Source organism: Stegodyphus dumicola, chromosome 9, assembly GCF_044657685.1.
Source record: "Stegodyphus dumicola isolate Sdum_Otavi_A_Nest chromosome 9, ASM4465768v1".
NCBI classification, from domain to species: domain Eukaryota; kingdom Metazoa; phylum Arthropoda; class Arachnida; order Araneae; family Eresidae; genus Stegodyphus; species Stegodyphus dumicola.
This window is the reverse complement of record NC_140776.1, coordinates 45,018,039-45,041,712: the sequence shown is the minus strand read 5'-3', so window position 1 is coordinate 45,041,712 and position 23,674 is coordinate 45,018,039. Positions and strand designations below refer to the sequence as shown.

At 30.2% G+C, this 23,674-nt stretch overlaps 1 long non-coding RNA gene across 3 annotated transcripts; it reads left to right on the top strand.

Moving 5' to 3' along the window:
* Positions 1-3,417: 3,417 nt before the first annotated feature.
* LOC146995336 (uncharacterized) lies at positions 3,418-13,699 on the top strand. Of its 3 annotated transcripts, none has more exons than XR_015042969.1 (3): positions 3,418-3,634; positions 4,655-4,756; positions 13,374-13,699. It is a non-coding gene; the product is annotated as an uncharacterized LOC146995336 (long non-coding RNA). The 3 variants fall into 3 exon arrangements; XR_015042968.1 differs by having other exon boundaries at positions 3,419-3,605; XR_015042967.1 differs by lacking the exon at positions 3,418-3,634 and adding an exon at positions 3,760-3,790.
* Positions 13,700-23,674: the final 9,975 nt, after the last annotated feature.

Sequence of the window (23,674 nt, the reverse complement as noted above, 5' to 3'; positions counted from 1 at the left end):
AAATTTATTCTGGATAAAATATAAACTTTTAGATAAATTTTGTCTGCTCGCGTGTATTTTAAAATATTTCAATATACTGAGCCAGTAACAAAATATTTGCAGACTAAAGGATTAGATTACATCTGGCAGATAATATGATTATGAAGACTACAAGCTCTTTAAAAGCCATTGCTAGAAACTTCGATTTAGCATATAACAAATCAAAATCATTTGCAACGGATTGCAATAGTAAACTAGAAAGGCTAGATTGTGACATAATTATAGAAGAAGAACTAGCTGCTAGAAGATGCCGAAAAGTGAAACAAATGGACGACAAAGAATCGTCTGACTATATTTTCTATTGCTCTATCAAACAATTCGAAGTTACTGTCTTTAATTTTATAATGGTTCACAATTTAATCGGTGGAATGTAGTTTAAAGAGTAGTTTATGAAGACATCACTTTTCAAAGCCATTGAACTCTTTCAACTATTTTGCTATATTATTAGAGCACTATGCAGGTGTAACAATTGATAATCTTAAGGATGAATATTAAAACCTAGCAATTAAATGGGAAATACTAAAATATTCAATTGAAAATCATTATTTCGAATCTGATATTAAGTCAGAAGGAGAGAATGTTCTACCTATTAATGAGTATTCATCAAAAGCTATACACAATATTTGAAAAAATTGCATTTTATCTGTATATAACATACTCTTGAAATATAATTTATATATTAATGCATATGCCAATGTCTCTTTTGCTTATAAGTTTGTACTCACACTATCTATAATGAAAGTTGAATGCAAAAGAGCTTTTTCAAAATTAAAAATTGTAAAAAGTAGATTAAGGAGTACTATAAAGCAAGCTAATTTGTAGTCATTGCTATTGATGAACATAGAGAAAGATATTTTGGCTAAAGCAAAAATTGATATAATTCAGGAAATATTTGCCCATGCACCTGGAATTGACAAATATTTAAATACCTAATTATGAATCAACTGCTGTTTTGTTTATATAATTATTTAGTCACTGTTTGTTACTTTTCTGCAAAGGTTTATTTTTATTTTTATGATGACATGACAATGACAACTTATATGTATAATGACATTCCATATGGGGCCTTAGGGCCGACATATTTTTTTCCCTGCCAGGGCCGATTTATTTGGCCAATCCGCCACTGCCGTCATTGTTCATGACGTTTCTCATACATAGATTATGAAATACTTAAACATATAATTTACAACAATAATATAATCTCTAAATAAAACTAAATAATAAATTAACACAAATATAATTTTCTAAGTCCAAGTTTTCAGAATGCCCAGTTGTAAATTTTGTAAAGTCTCTTAAAGAACATAGTTCCACAGGGAAAATGTTTTCACAAATTAAATATTCATATGTTTTCAACTTTCTTGATGAAAATATTTTCGTTGATTTGCCAACTTATCATGTGGAAGTATAATATAACAGTTTAATGATTAATTGAGTAAGTTCTTCTTATTGTGGATACACATACCTGATGCAATAGAAAAGTCACTATGAAAACAATAATATGCCGAATTGAATAACACAATAATATTTTGACAATTACTTGGTGTGGCCTGTACAACAAAATCAGCATACCAGCTTGCTGATGGTTGGGGGATGATAAGTACAATGTATCAAAAAACCTCTGTTCCTAAGAAAAAGGTAACTGGTTTTCGGCATTGTAAATTGTCAAAGTTTTTCTTTCAAAATCTTTCATATTAATTAAAATATAATTGAATACTAACCTACAATAAGAAGAAAGAAAAGAAAAATTTTGTTTTAAAAATTATGTAAAATGTGTGTGTGGTAGCACTATGGTCAGAGGATTGTGACTGGTAAAGAAAATAGAAATAACCCAAGTCAATTTCATAACCACAGCTGAATCTCTTAATAAAAACAAAATTTTTGAGGGATGTTAGGAGTGTTCCAAGGGGGACAGCAGGCATGTGCTATCCTCCCTAAAGAGAGGATGCAAGGAGTGATACACATAGTGTAAAAACTCATGTCAGTAAAAAAAAAAAAAAAAGTCTTTGAATGAAAATCTTTATAATAATTTAAAGAAGGAAATAACTGATAATTATAAGCCACTTGTCGTCGCTGGAAATTCCTCCAACCCTGATTCTGAGGGATATATTGCCTAGGATAAAATGGTCTGGGGGGATGATATCTAGGTTGTAAATTTTGCCTATTGAAATTTTTGGTGTATTGTTAGCATCTCTTGGTGAACTTGAGGTTGGAAACACTTTTGTCACGCCAAAGATATCCACTCCTGTAGACGTTACATTCTGCACAGTTAGCAACAACCTTTGTTACTCTATCAGTCCCTAATTCAAAGCATCAATTATAATTTTATCATCTAATTTTACATTAGATGCATATCTTAACTTTTGTCGGAAATACTTATCAATGCCATTGAATTTAGAGTAATAGCCAGAAAATCATTAAATGTAACAGTGTCAGCACTAGAAAAATAAGTAAGAAATTTATCTTTAAGGTTTTCCCAATCTAAATCAACACATTCACGTACATAAAATGATAAGGCCTCACCGCACACTCTGAGAACACTAATGGTTTGTCTGTGTCATTAATATTTTTACTGGCAGATTTTTGTTCAACCAGTGAAAAATATTTATCTATAGGAATATCAGGGGTTTGTCCATACTTATTGAAGCCATTTTGGCTTTTTCTGCAATGGATTTCGTTCGAAACCTAGTTTCCATTATTAATTTTTACTTTTTGCTGAAAACTAAACACTGAAGAATTTGCAAAATAATCACCACTGAATCAAAGTTTTTTCGAAGCACCGATAATCATAATTCACTTTTTCTGAAGAATTTACCTAATTATTTCTGAAACACGACACTGAATCACTTTGCACATAAACATACTGAAAACCATATTTATATCTGATTGATATTTGAAGCACCATATTTATATTTGATCACATAAGCAAGAACACCATTAAAAATTTTCAATAGATATCATCACTACGATTTTTCATTGATCACATTGCAGAGATTGACTTTGACACCACTAGTGAAGATGCAGAAAAAAACCATGCAGCAGAGTATCCATTGGAGTTTTTGTCGCAAATAAATCACGTTGCGTGAACAAACGAAGGAAGGAATACTGCTAACACGCAGTTCAGTGACCTTCAAAGCACTTTTGAACACTCCATTAAATCTCTTTCATTTTTTGATGTTGAAAACAAATTAGATGATCCATTGGAGTTTGAGGCAGCAGATACATATCCTATTGACTTTGAAATAAATGTGATATTTTAACTGCGTAAAAGACACTGGTACTTTTACTTTCGACAGACAGACAGATGTCTTTTGTTGCACCCGATAAGTCTTTTTGCACCGATGGGCGAAAAATCAAGCATAGGTGCGAAGGAACGGTATATAGAACGGTCACATTAATAACAGACTTGATCCTTGCCTTCCCCCTGTCTGAAATTTCGCCATAGATTGCGCCAAAGGAGTTTCATTTTCCCGCCAGAAAATACGGAGGTTCGATTTTGAAAAAGGCTATCTGTGAAATCTTCCAGGGGTAATTGAAGATTATCTCAACACATTTTATTGAAAAAGGCAGTACGTTTACTTAATTTCTTCTGTTTATGGTAAATTTATGCATTTGCTTTCAATTTCTTTTTATTGATGTTTGCAATTGTTTTCGACCTAAGGTTGATAAAGAATAAATCTGTACACTGTTTTTCGTCAACAATTGTAGCTGTTTTCTGATAGTTGTAAATCTAGGTAGATGAATTTTGTTTTATGTAAGCTCATTTAATTTTTAAATACACACTTTATTGTGTCAATGTACTCCTATATGTTGATGTATGCTTATTGAGTATGTATGCTTGGGTCTTTTGATGTATGCTCAGTGATTATGAACCTAAATTGGTTAATTTAAATAAATTTCAGATGTTTAATATTTTAATTTAAGGATGTGTTTGATAAAATTTATGAATGAGGATTACATCTGCAAATTTTTGGATTTAAGTTGCATTTAGATCAGTAATTACTTTATTTATAATCAAACTATTTTATTTTTATATATGAAAAATTGTCTTTAATTTTTTATATTAGAAGTATTAAAATTGTGAAATTGTACATTTTGGGATAAATTTATCCATTAAAAATATATATCTGATTTTGAATTCATTGGCCCTCTAAAAGAATTAAGTGTACAAATAATTTACTATTAGATTTAAAGTCCATGCACTATATATATAATATATATATATATTAAAATATATTTTTTATCTTTGTTTTTTTTTATTACTTTAATGGGCACGTTATGAAAATAGTGTATAGGGAGATTAAATATGAAATACCTTATTAATATTTTTAGAAATTTTCTGATCTCTCTTTTTGAAATGTAGTTTTTGAATTTGTTCAGTCTTAGAATTTTTTTTTACGTATTTAATAGATATCTTATGAGTCATGAATATTATGTTTGTGTGCAGGGCTTTAAGTTTTGATAGTTTTTATTTCATTTTTCAATTTAATGTGTTGAATACCAGTTATAAATAGAGATTTATGTCTCCTGTTGTCTTAAATTATAGTTTTGTATTTATTGACTTGTAGCTTCTGTTTTTTGTTAACATGTTTTGTCATTTCTACCTGTTTTACTTTAGGTATGGCTCCTCATACATGCCAGTTCTGTGAAAAGGCATTTTCATCAAAATCAAATTTAGGAAGACATTTAAGGAGTATTCATTTTACAAGAAATCCATCATGTAAGTAATGTTGTTTAGATTCTAAAAACATTATATGTTTGTTTGTTTTACAAATATAAATTTTCCATTTAACCCTTTAACTATGGTGGTCATATATAAGCAATTTATCTAGTCTGCCGCACATTCCAGCAATTATATATAAACATTTACAGTTTTAAAGCGTTTGTGTGACATTTTGTCATTAATAAGTGATTATAAAACAACAATAATTTATTGGTTGATCTTTACATTACGGTAACTGGTAGTTTGGCGACATTTTGGAGGCGATAAAGGTTACTACCTGGGACTTTGGTAATAATGTGAGCAGTACTGAGTTCCGATTACGCATTATTTTGTGTGGGGGAAATGAGAGATCATGGGATATGTCATGTGATATTAATGGACGAATTACGGTTCTTTAATCGGAAAAGGGGGGAAATCGGGAAAAAATCTGGAAATTTTGTATTTGGCTTTATTCTGTGTTGTGTGAAATAGTGTTTGTGAATTTTTGGATTCCATGGCCGTAAGTAAATTGAATTCGAAATGGGTATTTAGTGGTATTGAAAAGGATAGTAAGAAATGTTTTTTAAGGTTGTGTGAGAGAGAAATAAACATGTTTTATTATGTTATTTATTTTACCTGGTATCTTGCTTTGAAAAATAAGTATGATTTTAAAGATTCTGAAAGAGAATGAAGAAAAGTGTATCCGCCACGTAATGAAGATTCTGAAGGAGATTAGGTAAGTTAGTATTTTTAATTATTTTTATGCATTGTTGGAAATGTAAGGTGGAAAGGAATTTGGTATTATTGGGAAAATTGTTATTAGCAATGATTTAGTTTAAAGTAATTAGGATTGTAAGGTAATTTTTATTAATTGAATGTATGTGCTCATGTATATTTTAAGTGGTGTTTTTGAATTTAATTATATTTTAATGAAATGATAGTTATTTTGTGAATTTTATACTTGTAGGAATTTGGTGTATGTTTAAGTTGAAATAAATGTGCATGGAAATAATTTAAATATTTGATAATAAATATTTGTAATGCTTCATGTATGAATTCGTTGGTGACGTGTATAATGTAATAGATGATTTAGAGGTAAAAGTTTTTGGATATTTTATTTATTTTATATGTGGAAATGTTCATATTTGTAAAGGGTAAATACTTTTTCGCGATCATGTAATTTCATATATGTTCTTTTTACCGGGTTTAAAGATTGAGAAAATTGTCATGTATTTTCGTGAAATTTTTTTAATTTATGAGATAAAAGCAGTGTACATGGATATAGTGAAGAGTGTGCGCAATGCCATTTTTGTGCAATTCTGGGATGTTTTTTTAAGTAAAAATAAGTCGACGTGTACATGGTTCAGTGATATTTTAATGAAATGATAGTTATTTTGTGAATTTTATGCTTGTAGGAATTTGGTTTACGTTTAAGTTGAAATAAATGTGCATGGAAATAATTTAAATATTTGATACTAAATATTTGTAATGCTTCATGTATGAATTCGTTGGTGACGTGTATAATGTAATAGATGATTTAGAGGTAAAAGTTTTTGGATATTTTATTTATTTTATATGTGGAAATGTTCATATTTGTAAAGGGTAAATACTTTTTCGCGATCAGGTAATTTCATATATGTTCTTTTTACCGGGTTTAAAGATTGAGAAAATTGTCATGTATTTTCGTGAAATTTTTCGAATTTATGAGAAAAAAGCAGTGTACATGGATATAGTGAAGAGTGTGTGCAATGCCATTTTTGTGCAATTCTGGGATGTTTTTTTAAGTAAAAATAAGTCGGCGTGTACATGGTTTATGTGTATGTGTTATTTTGAAAAACGCGTAAGGTGTATGGTATTGTGCACTTTTTCCGAATTTTGCAGTGAATATTTGTCATGATTAAGCAGTTTTGTTTGATAAAATTTCTAGCATAAGTGTAATTCGGCTAGTAGATTGTTGGAAGAAGTGTTCAGTAGATAAGAAGAAAAGAAACGTCTTTACTTCGTGAAGACAAAATGGCGGCGGGGAAAAAAAATAGAGGGTTGCTGTAGGGGAGTTGGTCGCCAAATTTTCGCCAAAAAATCGCCAAGTTACCGTAATGTAAAGATCAACCAATTTATTATTCATATTTATCAATACCAATTTAACTAAAAAAAGGGCTAATTATAACATAATATATAACAAATTATATGATCGTAACCGAAAAATCGTCAATTTTGTTTTGCTTTCTGATTATTTTTAATAAATAATACAATGTAAACATTCTATCTCTTTGCATTTTTGCATCATCAGCAATATAAAAAATGGAATCCTGTCAGGGCATCCAGTGGTTTATGTCCATCAACATCTCGCATAAGTATGGCTGGGCTCTGTCCAATAATACATTTTGTAACAGTTCTAGAGTTCTTCCGTATCAAACACAACCATGGCTGCATTCTGCCAAAACACAGACTCATCCAAAAGTTATTACTTGCTGTGACATGAAAGGTCGTGTGAAAGTCGTTTCTCCAAAGAGAGAATTTATATGCTCAAAGAAAAGTCTCAATCCTTCAACCTTATTTTGAGAATAATTTGATCCGAATGGCACGTGTGGGCTTGCCCTCAGGGTCATGGATGAGGCCGTCGAACTATAATAAGGTTGCTGCTCTGAGATTTATGTGCATTTTTATTCTTTTGAAATAAGTTTGGTTGGTTTATATCCATCGACACCTCGTGTAAGTGGGGCTGGGCTATGTAAACCCCAATAGTAAATTTTCAAGATTTTGTATGTTCTAACAAGGTTGCTGCATCAAGATTGTGTGTGTGTTTTTGTCTTCAGAAATAGTGGTTTTATATAACTCTCATGGATCAACCATCAACGTCTGCAAACAAACAGGTAATATTTGCAGTTAAAGATAATAATGACAAAGATATCAATTGTACTAGTACTACTGGAAGCTTATTATCTAATGATTTTGAAAGTGGCGAGGAAAATATAGGAAATAGCGACATAGATGAAAAATGTAATCGAATCCAGTGATAGTAGTGGCCAGGATAATGTAAGTTTTCATTGAAGATACTGTGACGAATTTCAACCGGAAACATATAAATTTGACAGTGTAGGTGCGGGAGTTAGTGATATGTTTGATGTGGCTGACGATGCTGAGGAATACGATTATTTCACAAAATATTTTGATGCTGGCCTAGTACAAATAATTGCAAATGAAACCAATAGATATTGTGCATTTTGTTCAAGAGACCAGAATGCTGTAACAAGGCTCAAAACAAAATGGTAGGTAAACACAATGATTGATGGGGCTTACTCATTTTTAGCATTAAGTTTGTTGATGCCTCAAGTGAAGAAGAGTACCATATCTGAGTGCTGGTCGAAAAATACAATGAAATGAACAGTTTTTTTTTTATAGCAAATATATGACTCGCAACAGATACACAAAAATTTGCGGATAATTATAAACAACCAGAAGAAAACTCCATAGGCCGTGGAAAATTCAAGATGTGTTTCAAAATTTAAATGCCAAATTTTTTACATATTTTTCACCATTTCAAAAAATATGTAGTGATAAGTCTTTTGTGTTATTAAAGGCAGGTTATCATTCAAACAATATATTCCTTCAAAGTGACATCAATTTTGACTAAAACTGTTTTTGTTGTGTGATTATAAAACAAGAATTATTTTGAAAATTTTGGTTTACGTTGGTTGCATCAAAGATATACCACAAGATGAAACACTTGGCATTGCAGGCACTATAATGCTTGCCACTTGGCATCACAGGCACAGCTCATAGAAAATTATCGGAAGAAAAACCACCCCCTATGTACTGATAATTGGTACAGCAGCCGAAAATTGGCAGCCTATTTGGTTGAAAATGGCATTGGATTATGGGGAAAACTAAAAGAAAAAAAGTCAAGAAAAACCGAAAGCATTTTCCAAAATTTATAACACTTAAATGCTGTCAAATAATTTAAGCTGAAGAAAATGCAAAAATTTTGGCTCTTAAGTTGAAAGATAAAAAGGATATGCATTTTATTTCCACATTTTGCAAAGGAACATTGGGCAGGGTTTAATTTCTAAAATTAGAAGTGCTAAAGCCCTATAGAAGATCTCCAGCAAAGAGGAACAAGAGTCAATAAATAAATAAAATGACTTTTAAACTCATTAACCATCTGACCGCTCAATTTGTGGACCGAAATCGCTTCAAAATTTGTGGGTTTTTTATATATATGTATCTATTTTAAATCTATATACAGTCAAAAGTCTGTAATCCGGAATGATCTATAATCCGGACCTCAAAGCTATAAACATTCTGCGCATGCATTAACGCATGCGCATAATACGTTTACGCATACGCATATGCATAATACGTTTACACATGCACATTTAATGTATAACGGATGGTATAAGCTAAGCTAAAATTATCTAATTATCTATTTCAGTTAATGTTGCAGATTTTGTTACTTAATCTTCTAATTGGAACCGTCTTATGTTTTGCAGACTGTTAGAGCAATTTTATAAGAGTAAGCTTGAACTTTTGATTATGTCAAAAAGAATTTCCGATTCTGGAGCTATCAAATAATCTACAAAGCGAAAGCATGGTTCGATGTCCATCAAACAAAAACATGAATTGCTGCAAAAAATGGATAAAGGCATATCCTTTGATTCTCTAATCATTCCGAAATCAACTTGAACAGCGGAACTTTGTAACTGAACAGAAATTATGTCTGTTTAAAGAATTAAAGAGAATGTATTATCACATAAAAAACGAAGCAACTTAAACAACTTACATTGAAAGAAATGTTTAATAAAGTAAACAAATAAATATTAAGCTTTTTTTTTTTTTTTTTTTTTGTAAATTTTGATACCCTTTAGATCATAATTGTTCTTTATTTCATAAATTACGGTTTCATATTTTTAATTTTATAATTTCTGCATGCCATCTTACCAGATTTAAACTGATGATCTATAATCCGGAATCGCTGAAGTCCCGACGAGTCCGGCTTAACTACTTTTGACTGTATGATAGAGTTCAAAACAGGGTTCAAAGCAAAGTCCAACTTCACAGTCTTTGCACCAGATTCAATAAATCTTATTATTAATCTAATCAATAAATCTAATTAATAATTCAATAATCTAATTAAATAATTAAGATAATCGCTGAACGTTTTCTAGCTGCCATTTCTGTAAGAAAAAGCGGCAAAAAGTGAAGTTTGAGCAGTAATACCACGTGCCTTTCAAATGCCGTAATTTAGTGGACAACTAACAATATCTGTTGCCAAAACGTAAACTAAACATTTAATACTGTATATAATTTATTTCAATGGTTAAACAGGGAAAAAATGGGATGCGCTCCTCAATAAAGGAAGAAAAACACATGTCCACTGAATTCATGGGATGAGCAGATTTTGCTATATAATTATTATTTATTGCAGTAATTAAATAATTAAAATTAAATGTAAAGAGATAAATTAAATTTAATAAGGGATTTTTTAATATAATTTTAATGCTAAAATTAAAATTTTCGAAATAAAATTTCTACGGAAATTGTTATTCAGTTACATAAAAGAAGTGCAGCAGCCTTCTTATTTAAGGCTTCCATGCACTCCGGCTAGAATTATGATTTTTTACAAAAAATAAGAAGTACCGGTGGGCTCCGGCCCAATTTTAGCTCTGATCGTAGGGGGAGGAGTTCTTTTTACATTACAAAACTTAAATATACTTAAAAGTATAGCTGATGAAAATTCATATAATGCTAAAAACAGGGCGAAATAGAATGAGGGCATCGGGGTATGAGTTGGTGGAATTATAAAATGAGGGGAATCTTGGTGAGAGAGGGCGTTCTGTTTGACCGCAACTCTCTGCTGATATATTTATAGCCATCAAGCTGATGTGTGTCAGGGATAAAATGCGTCTCCTGAATCTGACTCCTAAGAATTTAAATAAAGTTGCTGGTTACACTTCCAACCTCTCTAAAGCTAAATGTAATATGAATAAAGAAATTTTGCAAAATCTTAATTTTCACAAATGTTTGCATTTGCTGGTATGGTCGCATATAATTTTACTCATAGTTAAAGGGTTAAAATTAATATTTACCCCTCCTTCAACCATTTTTTTTTCCCTCTAGGTACTTCAAAAACAAGCTTCATTTGCTTTGAACAGAATTGTGAACAGTCTTTTCGGTTTGCTAAAGCTTTGCGTCAACATTTAACAATTTGCCATGGCATTTTATTTTCAAAACAAGTTCTGAAATTCCAAACAGTAGAAGAATTTAAGGATTGGAAAAACAGTTATGAAGCTCTAGAAGATATAAATTTTGTTAAAAAAAATGGTGAAAAAGAGTGTATTGATAATGAGCACAAACAGTATTTTTATTGTCACCGTAGTGGTTTCCACACTGTAAAAAGTGAAAATATTAGAATGAATGCAAAGTCAAAGAAAATTGGGTTCTCTTGTACTTGTACAATGACAGTAACTTTAAAAAATGATGGAATCTTATCTGTTGAGCTTTTCCCACAACATTATGGTCACCAACAAAATATAGGTTTGTTATACTTAACAAAAAATGAAAAACAAATGATAGCATCAAAACTGGAACAAAAAGTTAGTATTGATGAAATTCTTAAAGGCATTCAAGATAAATTACTAACATCTCTTAAGCCTAGTAGATTTCATTTAGTTAACAGACAGGATATATATAATATTCAAAGTGCAATGAATCTTTGTGATTTTAAAAGGCATGAAAATGATGCAACTAGTGTTGCCCTTCTTTTGAATGAGTTGTCAAATGATGAAATGAGTAACCCTGTTCTAGGTTATAAGTTTCAAGGTACTGAAGCAACAGGGAAATTCAAAGATTTAAATACAGATGATGTTTTTTTTTGCTTTGCAACATCCAATTCAGCTAGCAATGTTAAAAACTTTTGGAAAACGTATTGTGTGTGTTGATTCAACACATGGTACTAATAAATATAAATTTAATTTAATAACATTATTAGTTGTAGATGAATATGATGAGGGTTTCCCAGTAGCCTTTTGTATTTGCAATCGAGAAGATAAATCAGTGCTAAAGATTTTTTTTTCACTTATTAAAGGAAAAATTTTGGAAAATTTTACCCCTAAAATTTTTATGTCAGATGACGCTCCTGCATTCTACAATGCATGGTAGACATTTTTGGTGCAGGACCAAAGAAACTGCTTTGTGCATGGCATGTAGAAAAAGCAATCCGAGTAAAAATACAAGCATTAATCAAAGATAAGGAACTTGCATGTCAAGTGTATAAATCTGTTATAGTTTTACTTCGTGAAAAAGATGAAAGAAAATTTCAGATAATTTTTAAGCATTTATCATGTATGTTTGATTCAGATGACAATGTATCATTATTTGGCAAATATTTTTTAAGTACGTACAGTCACCGTTTGACAGAAATTGCTGCCTGTTACAGACTAAATGCAGGCATTAATACAAATATGCATATTGAAGCATTTCATAGAGATTTTAAATACAACTTCCTCAAAGCTAAAGTAAATCACCGCCTAGATAGTTGTCTTTACCAAATTTTTGAATATGTGAAAACTAAAGCAATTGCTAGATTGACAAAATTAGAAAGAGGAAAAATTTCAAATAAAATTAAATGTATTTCTAATCGGCATAAGAATAGTCTTGATATGAATTTCAATTCTGTGAAAGAAATAGAAGATAAATCATTATATTCTGTTAAAAGTTCAAAATCAGAACACAATTATATAGTTAGCATTAATGACTTTACCTGCGAGTGTCACATAAAATGTATTTTATGCAACGTATGCATTCATGCTGTAAATTGTTCTTGTTTAGACTTTTTGATACGGAATGTTATATGCAAACATATTCATTTGGTTGTGCGGAAAATTGGTTCAAAAAGTGATTTACTACATTCAAATAATAATACAGTAGAAATGCCATCTTCAAATGAAAATATATTGCCATTTTCAAATAAAAATGCAAATGAGTTAAATACAGCCGGAATATTTAATTCATTAAAATCTCATAATCCTGAAACAGATATAAGTGAGACAGAGCTGATGTTGGAAAAAATTAAACAACAAATATGTAATTTAAATTCTCACAGAAAAAGGGAAGTCATTGGGGAGGTAAATTCAATGTTAAAAAATATAAGTGAATTTCTGACATTACAATCTGAAAGTTGCCATTTATCTACGGATCACGAGAAGAAAAGGAAAATTTTATCCCAGAGGTCATTTTTTCGTACAAAGAAAATAAAGAATAAAAAAATTAATAAATTGTCTAAACCAACTCACGAAGAAAAACAAATCATCGAATCTGAGATCATTGGTGATAATTTTGCTATCAGTCATGAAGAACATCCTTATGCTGCTAAACATGTGAAATAGTATGAAAATAGTTTTTTTTCCCCCTTAATTTTAAAATATACAAACTCTTTATTAAATAGAAGGTAAATTTAAATCATTAAATGAAAATTAGTAGCTTTACTTCATTGGCAAGTTTGATTTTATTATATGATATTTGAGTTTAGTGTTTTTTATGTTAATTTTATGCATTACATCTATAGGTATCTTTAATTATTACTTATCTGCTCCTATCAGTTATTTACATACTTCCTTTTTCACCCTTTATATTTTAGGTCTGAACAACTATATGCAAGTTTTATGTAAAAACAGAATCGGATCTAGAAAAGCATTTAAGAAGTACTCGTTTTGTAAAACAGTTCATATATCCTTGACCTCAGCTGGAACAACTGAAGTTTAAATATGACTTTCAAGAGATTAATAAAATGTGCCTCTGATCTCAATACCTCACCAAGTGACTGCTCTCTTCAGCATATATACAAGACTATTCTTCAGAACGTGTTGCCAGTTTTCATATGTCATGATAATTAGTATCTAATTATATTATTGTATATATTACATCATCTGTAATATTTCATTAATAAATTATTCCAAAAGTGAATATTTGAACTGCTTAATTCATATATGCACCTCATTTAATATACTGTAAAATTTTCTCTGTGTTCACAGTACTTTCAGAAACTTAGACAAATATTATAAATTTAATTTTATCAGTACCCTAGAAATATTGAAAAAACTGAATATATGAAATGTGCATGAGATTCTAGTCTTGATTTCTTCATTTACTACCATACATAACTTATCACAAAAGCTTAATATGTAGTATTAATAAAAAAAATATGTACAGTATTTTTATCACTTAAGACTATTCTGTAGCTTATTGAATCAATTGCTTGGACTAGTAATTTATTTTGATGGCTTCTTGCAGTAGTTTGAGGTGAAAATGTTTACTTTACTATTTATCACAATTATTGCTATTTCATCAAAAAAATAATTCATTTTCAAGTAAGATAAGGCTGTACCTTATTCATACAGGTTGAAGCAAGACTGGCACCTTTGCATTCAAGTAGGTATTATGGGGCCTTGCTGATTGCTAAACTCCACTCTAAATGGAATTCCGATGGTCTCCTGCCCCTCATCCCCTACCACCAACTTCTTGAGATGATTTTAGCTTGCTTTGTGTGTTTAGTGATCCCTTACCACACAGACACTATGCTTACAATCATCCATGCCTTCTCCAGGATTCGAACCTGGGCCCTTTGGTAACGGCAGTCAGCATCACTAACTACTAGCCTGTTTGGTCAGCACCTTATTGACACAAGTACAGGTTGAAGCAAGGCTGGCATTCAAGTAATCATATTAAGTATTGCTGAGCCTTGCTAACTGTCAAGTTTCCATCCCGAATTAAGTTCTGAAGGAAATCATCCCAGGTTGCAGTACGAGCCAGCCTCTCAAGACCAGTTCACCATGTACTTTGAGTGCATCCTTGCTATGTAGGGGCACTCAAGTTGAATACAAACATTCATGCCTTTTCAGGGATTTGAAATTGGGCCCTTTGGTACGACAATCAATCGCATCTGGGCAGCATGTTATTGACACAGTGAGATAACCATCTACCTGAATGATGGTTTATTACATTGTTGGATTGGTCAACATTACTTAGCACTATTTAAAGATCGCCAAAGATTTCTCCCAGCATAATGCCCAATGATTTTTTTTTTCTTTTGTGAATTATGTAAAAGATAATGTTTATATTCCCTACTGTCAGTTATAACTGCTGTAGTTACCATCAGCTAAGAAATATTACAGTATGTGTGAGCTGAGTCAGAGTATTGCTTAAATATGTATCATGAAATAAGAGGAATGCACATAAAGCATTTAAAATCTCATCACTAATATTTGAAAGACATTTACTTCACTGCAAACGTTCTATGAATTATAGAATTTAGAAACCAAATAAATCATGTAAAATAAGGCTGTATTACACACAAATAACTTCTATTTTATTTATTTTTTACAGATATAATTTATTGACTATCTTATAAACATTGTCTTGAATTTGATGTTAAATAAAAATACAGAGGGTATTGACATATTTTTAAGATTATTTTTGAACCATTTTATTAATGTTTGAAATGTAAATATATATATTATCGAAATGTACAATCTGATCACCTTTTTTTGTGGACTTTATGCTTTCCGTAACAGAAGGAATTTTTGCAAAACCATTTAATATTATTGCTTTCTATTTCTCCTTAATTACTTTTCAATCAGCTGTAACCCATTAATATGAATATTTGTATTTAATACATGGTAAAATTAGATTTACTTATATTATGGAAGCCTTTTTTTTTTTTTTTTTTTTTTTTTTGTATGATTTATCACCACCAGATATTTTAATTCATACTCCTAAATATATGAATATTACTACAATATGAATATTTGTATTTAATACATGGTAAAATTAGATTTACTTATATTATGGAAGCCTTTTTTTTTTTTTTTTTTTTTTTTTTTTTTTTTTGTATGATTTATCACCACCAGATATTTTAATTCATACTCCTAATTTATATATATTCAGGGTTGCAAAAGCATTTTCTCGAATAAGTAGGATCACCAAGTTCAGAGATCTTGTCTTAGAGTATAAAAAATGTAATAAATTTTTTACATTTTATTTGCCTAAAATTTTCCAGAACGTAAATATTTAAAACAAGAGCGTGAAGTACGACTTCAGTTTTTGTGAAAACCATATGCTATCCAGACTAGAGGGTATTTCCTCATTCTTATTTATTATATGTACATAATATGTGTGTATCTTCTGTACATTTACACCAAAATTAGTAAATTCATTGTTATGGAAATCTCATTAGTGCATGTAATGTCTAAGTAAACACTTACTAGATTCATATTTACTAATGCGATGGTATACCATTTAAGTCACCAAATTTTTAAAAATCTAATTTGGATACCACATGACTTCTTTCTATGGTGTATTAAATTATATATTTTTTTTGCTGCAACAATAAACTGATGCTAAATATTGTTAGATATTTACAACAATAAACTGATATTAAATATTATTGGATATTTACAACAGTAAACTGACATTAAATATTGTTAGACTAACTACATAGACATTATTAAGATTTCATTAGTTGACAAATATTAATTTTTTAAAATTTAATACTGCTAAGACATAATTTTTATTTAAAACACTTCTGTGGTTAGAAGTACATGACTACGACCAATGATTGCAAAAAATAAAGGCTGGGGAAGTACTTTCAAGCCAGGTAAACAGGCATGTGTGTATATATATATATACACACACATTCAGTTTTGCTGATTGCAATAGAAGCAAGGAACACAACTGTATGTATAGCAGTCCTATATACAGTCAAAAGTCGTTAATCCGGACTCGTTGGGACTTCGGCAATTCCGGATCATAGATCATCAGTTTAAATCTGGTAAGATGGCATGCAGAAATTATAAAATTAAAAATATTAAACCATAATTTATGAAATAAAGAACAATTATGATCTAAAGGGTATCAAAATTTACAAAAAAAAAAAAAAAAAAACTTAATATTTATTTGTTTACTTTATTAAACATTTCTTTCAATGTAAGTTGTTTAAGTTGCTTCGTTTTATGTGATAATACTTTCTCTTTAATTCTATAAACAGACATAATTTCTTCTTCAGTTGCAAAGTTCCGCTGTTAAAGTCCTATAATTGCTGTGTCGAGAATACCGACTAATTTGTCAATCGAAATTTTTTTGTTTCCAATAACCTCTGTATCACTTTCTTCTTTATCGGAAGCGAATTATAATGACGAGGAATTTGATTTATATCATATCAAAGACGGAGTACATCGAGATGAAATACTACATTTAGTAAGGAATTATAAGCCAAATAAAATAAAAACATCTGCCCTGAAGATAAAGACAGTGCTGACAAATCAACTTCCAATTCATTGCGTGCCGCAGCGTTAAAGATAAACAAAGGATATGCCTATATCCATTTTTTTGTAGTAATTCCACTTTTTGTTTAATGAACTTCGAAACATACTTTCGCTTTGTAGATCCTTTATATATTAGTAAATATATATCGGAAATTCTATTTGACGTAATCGAAAGTTCAAGCTTACTTTTATAAAATTGCTCTAACAGTCTGCAAAAAATAATAAGGCGTATCTAATTCAAAGATTCAGGGACAATGCAATCTGCAACATTAACTGAATTAGATAATTTTAGCTTAGCTTATACCGTCAGTTATACATTCAATGGGCAAGCGTAAACGTATTGCGCACATGCATATTCGCAGCCTTAAAAGTCTTACGCGCATGTGTGAACGCGACGCATGGGCAGAAAGTTTGTAGCTTTGAGGTCCGAATTATGGGTGTCCAAATTAATGACTTTTGACTGCACAAAATTTTAATGTCCTGTGGCTAATCAGTTTTGAGTTCTGTAAGATACATACTATGTACGTGCAGACATCATGAAAACTCCTTCAATATGCCATTTTACAATCTGCTTTGGGGAAAAAGAGGAAATATATAATAATAATTTCTAAAGCAGCCTATGAGGTAAAATAATATCTGATGTCATATGTTAACTGAAGAAATCCTGTAACTGCAACAGGTCTCTGCCCATACTAGAACTGAAGATTCAAAGAAAATTCAACGACAGAAAAACCACAGGCTTCTGAATTTAATGCCAGAGGTCATTCAGTAATTATAGGATTAATAATCAATCACACATAATTCAGGAATGAAAATCAATCCAGAAGGCACGAATTTTAATGCTAGGAATTGCCCAAACTGAATTCAGTCCTTATCTAAGTGTACCATGCATTATTGATATTGCCTCAGAACATTCATAGATATCCCATAGAAAAAATGTACTTTTTGGATATAATTAAAAATATATAAGCATTAGTTAGTATTGTCATATGAGCATTATAGACTGGTTTCATTCTTTGCTGGATACAACATCCAAACCTGTAAATTTTTTAATTTATTATACATTCTTCATATTTTATACTGAGATAAGTGTAATAATTTGAGCAATTATTTTAAGTTTTATCGTTAGCAGTATTTCCTGATATAAATTTAAATGGTGGAATGGCTAAAGTTTTGAAATATTGGTTTAGCATTAATTATATTTTGGCAAAAAAATGGGCTGGCTCAACTTTGTCCTTTTTACATTCTGCCTAAAAAGTCTTCCACAAATGCCTTTATTCTCAATAGAAATATTAAGCGCTTTACCATATTCCAATCTAATCTCATCTTACTTAAAATAATTACCAAAAGATTATTACAGTGGTGTAGCTAGGGTGGGGCAAGGAGGTGCATCTGTCCCTGGGCGTAGCATCCAGGGGCACCAAACTGATGTTACAAAATTTTAGAATGAAATGTTTTTCATTCTTGGCACACAGAAAGGGGTGCCAGATCTTTAGCTGTCCCTTGGTGCTGAAAAACCTAGCTACGCCTCTGGGTATTATAAAAATGGTTTATGAAGAGATATTGTGCAAAACCTTTAGCACTTTAAAATGAATTCTAATATTAAAAATGTTTTAAAATAATATTTATTAGTTAGACTAGGGTTTCTCATTTGAGTTGATGAATTTTTAAAGGGGCTCTATGATGGTCAACGATTCAATATCCAAATATGCAATGACAATTGATCAGCACAATCAAAATCCCACTGACTGTAAAAAAAAAAAAAAAAAAAGTATTAATAAAAAAATATAATTAATTTTTTAATGATATAAAACCTTATATACAAATAAATCAAGTCATATTCAAAACATATGAGTGCACTAAGTTTGGTAATTTATAAATCATCCAAGAGAAATATCCCAAAATTAAAGATGTTACCAAACTAATATTATAGAATTTTTTTCCCTGTTACCTACTGGAGAGAAGCTTTAGTCAAGTCAATAACTTTCTACAGGAAACAAGAAATTAGCTGAATATGTCTAAATGAGCTGATTTAAGAATTAAGCAGTTTTATGCCAAATATTAAAAATATATATATATTTCAATACATCAAGTGCAGCCATAACATTTATTAAAATTGAATTTTGGGGCAATTAGAATCTGTGATTTTGCATCTTTTGCAAGTTTATTTTGCATCTTGTTTATATCTCTAAAATTCAAAATAATAAGAATTCAAATAATAATAAAGCATAAACCTTAAAAAAACCAGTTTTTTTCCCCAAATCTTTTATGCATATTCTTAGTCTAGTTCTATAATCTTTAAGCTTTGTATGCACAATTATTTGTATTGTTATTATGTTGTATGCTATATATTATAGAGAAAAATATAAAAGGCTTAGTGAAGAAAAAGGCTGGGAATCCTTAATTTAAACTATAAATTTTTAAAAAAGTACTCTGCTTTACAGGGCTCATTCTTGGTACTTTCAGATGTTATGCAATATATATATAAGGAATAAAATCTTATGGAAATATGTGTGGCTACTTATATTAATTTATCTGCAGAAAAAAAACTCAAAAGTAAACTACAAAATTATCTACAATCAAAATAAGTTTAATTGTGCAGAAAAATATAGTTTTTCATGAACTGAAATTAAACAGAGTGTTTAAAAAGTTCAAATAATGTAAAGTTCAACTTATTGAGGAAAGTTAATATTGTATTTGAGTTCTGCATGTTAGTGTTTAAACACGTTTCTGACTGCATTCAGAAACGTATGTGTTCAGAAATGTATGTATACAAAATGTATATAATATATTTTGATTTATTATCTATACATACAAATCATGCATATTTACTTCCTGAAAGTAGTTTATTTTCTGTTTGGTTTACTGTAACATACATACTGACATAAAATTTTGATTGAAAAAAGGTTTCCAAGTTTACTACTCAATACATGAGTAATTTTTTCTTTCAGGCAAACGATTCTTTTTTTTTATTTACTTTATTTTCATGCGAGTTTATCACTATATGAGGAAAAAACCATAAATTAATCATAAGCATCTTCAAAAGTTTGTTAATTTTCTACACTATTTTTCTTTTCGAAACGATATTTAATATCCTCTGACATAAACAGCCTGAAATTTTCAAACAATTTTTTGGATTAAAGGCTAAAGATGAGGATAAATAACATTAATTAAAAGAAAGTTATATAATCTACATATAAACTTAGTACGAATCATTCATTTTCTCGGCAATGCTTTATTCCTTTTCTTAAATAATTGAAATTATTTTCTTTGCGACAAAGCGCCAAATATGACACATTTAAAGTAACCCTATATTTTTGCGCATGCGCAGCTTAACTGTTATCATGGGGAAAAGCACGGAATAAGTCTGTATTTAACGTCGCGTGTATATAGAAAGGGGGGCAATTTCGTATTTCAGAGGAGAGTAAAAAGGAACTTCGTATATTTTATACGAGTTCGAAAGGCCAGGAAGAAAAGATGGGACAAAATAAAGTAAAAAATAAATGGCCCAAAAGTAATGGAGAGGAAAAAAAAATTTATTTATAATTAAAAAAAAAAAAAAGGGCCTATAGAAAGAAAAGGAAAGGAAGTAAGAGAATTTTGTTAAAAAAAAAAAAAAAAAAAAACAGGATTGTGTTCATGAGTGTAGTCAAAGTTGTTATCATTTACATTAAATACAGTCTTCCAGGTGTGTGTAATGAGTGTGTTTTGTAAAGCTGAATAGAGGTAAAGATGGGGAAAATTAATAATAAAATAATAAATTTTGGGGGTACAGTCACATAACAGTATAAGTCAAGTTTAGAAGCTAACTTTTGCTATAACAGGGAAACTAAAATTTAAAATTTTATTTTTTTACATGGAAACCAATATTAGCCTCTACCTTGAGACACAGTAACAGAAGACACATAAGATCAAGATACATATAATATCATGCAAAGTTATACATTAAACTAAGTAACATCATCTATTGCGGTTTCCAACATATTTATATATTCAGAAAACACCATCAGATAAAATCATAAATCCAAAACAAGGCGAGAACATATAAGCAAAAATAAATAAGTAAATAAATTACGGAGTTTTTTTATTATTATTATTAATTAATTTTTTTAAAAAAATAAGCATTTTATTTATTTATTAAGTTAATGGTCATAATTTATTATATGTGTACTATTTTATCAATTTGAGGCACACTGTATTAATACATGCTTTTAATTTAAATAGATAGCAAATATAGATTAAAGGAGCAAAAACTACAACTCTGTACATTCATTGAGACCCGAGATCGTGTTTTTAGCTCTCGAGACATTCCTCAAAGGGGCCCCAATGGGTAGGGCTAACACTACTGATAAGGGCTACTGATAAGGATAGCGTCCCTACGAGATGGTAACCAAAAAGAACCACATGATTTAAAGCAATTACTAAGTATTTAATGCCAGAACATAATAAAATGAGCATAGTAATAATAATGATCATAATAAATGAATGAATTTAAAGGTACTTTAGTGACAGATATTTGATTTAGCTTAGAGAAAAGAAGTTCTACTTATCTGAACGCTCCGTCTTAGTGATGCAAAAGATTGCAAGGAAGACAAGACCCCCCAGGTACAGAAGAACTCCCGGCTTTGAGAACGAGACAATGCAGAGGATATTCGCAAAAATTTTCTGAAATAAATGAAGATTTTCCGGAAAACATCTTTGAAAATTCAGGAGCTCTTCCAAGATCCTGCCTCCATCGTACGTGATCACAGCGCCCCTCCCTTTTACTTTCGATAGTTGTCATGGTTGAGGGTGGAGGCATACAGATAAAGTTAACACGCTGAAATTTAAGAATCACCAATCTTTATTTTCACACATATCAAATTATTTTGGGAGAACAAATGAATTTAGGGGGAGAACACCAAATTTAGAATAGTTAACTTTAAGGTTGCCAATTATTTGGATGCATAGCCGTCTTATTTTATCTTGCATAAATATATGTGGATTTATAGGGCAATTTATAAACTAAACTACAGGAAGTGTAGAGAAAAGTAAATATCCCTAAGATGGAGGAGAATATCAGTACTGGTAAATACAGAAGCTGTACAAAGAATATCAGAATCTGAGTAAAGAGAAATCAAGAAACACAGATAAAGCAAATGTAAAATAGAAGATTTGGAAAGGTGATCTCATCAAATTATTTGACATTTCCCAACAAAATGTGATTGACATGACTAGTGTATCACAAGAAGATAAAGATTTTCTTAGGTCAAAAAAAGATCATACAAGTTCATCAATGAGTGGAGTAGATAAGGTTTTTGCCTTGAAAATAAGAACTAAGTGTTCAAAAGAAGACAAAAATGATGCATATAAGAATAAACATAACAAAGCTATCGTTGGAATCAATAAGATAGTTATACTGGAAGACTCACCTCCATCATTATCAGCACCTAGTGATGAAGAGGCCGAATTTCGCCTCTAGCAACGAAAAAAAAAAAAAAAAAAAAAAAAAAAAAAAAAAAAAAAAAAAAAAAAAAAATTATGTTCAGATTTTAGATTAAAACCTCTTGATCACACACTCACATCTACTTAAAAAATGCCTGTTATTTCCAGCTATCATTTACCGAGCTTGGGGGTGTATTTCTAAACCCTACCCCACTTTTGAATTTATGACAGAAAAACTGACTAGTTTTGCCTGCATAATTCTTGCTGCTAGCAGTCAAAGGGCGACCTGTTGGCATAAGGTGTAAGGGATTTTGAAAGGATGAGGTCCCTGTCTACAAGTGGTATCAAAAACTGAAGCACCTGATACTTGATATAAGACTTACCTTCATCGAGAAATAATCCCTTACAAATATATCTCAACAAAGTAAAATGGTTTTCAGAACAGCAGTGATGATGCTAACACAATTTTTGCTGAAAAAATAGCAATGATTCCTGAAGCAAACTTTTTAACAGTCATTGAATTTTAAAGAGGGAATAACCATAATAAGTTATTAACAAAGATTGAGCTAAACTTAGAAATGTCCTCGTAAGAAATATTATATACACTGTACACTTAAACATCAGCTAGCATTATGATAAAAGTTGATAAATTAAGAATATTTGGAAATTCAAACGAGTTAGGGCATCCTGAAGTGTAAAAATTTACTTAGTGATTAAATAGCATATTTAAGTTCCGTTAACTTTTTACTCGTTGACACTATTATGTATATAGTTTGAAAGTGTATTTTATATAACTGCATATTCTGACCACCTTCTGTAATAAGAAAACATTATTTTAATATTACTATCTGCATATAAGATTATATGAAATGCTGAACACTACAGGTAATCCACATATAAGATTATATGAAATGCTGAACGCTATACTATAGGTAACATCATAAATTTTCAGAAGCCTTTTACATTGGAGTTTGCTTTATCATTGTAAAATATATTCTATTATAAAAATTCAATCAAAGCAACGTACTTATCCACAGGGTTCGAACACATTTCCTTACATGAAAATTAAGGACTTTTAAGGACCATCAAAGAAAAAATTAAGGACCTATAAGCAAACAAAAAAATGAATAGAATAAAGCAATTATCCATACAACCGACTTCATGCTTGTAATTTCACTTAAGAAACTAACAGAAG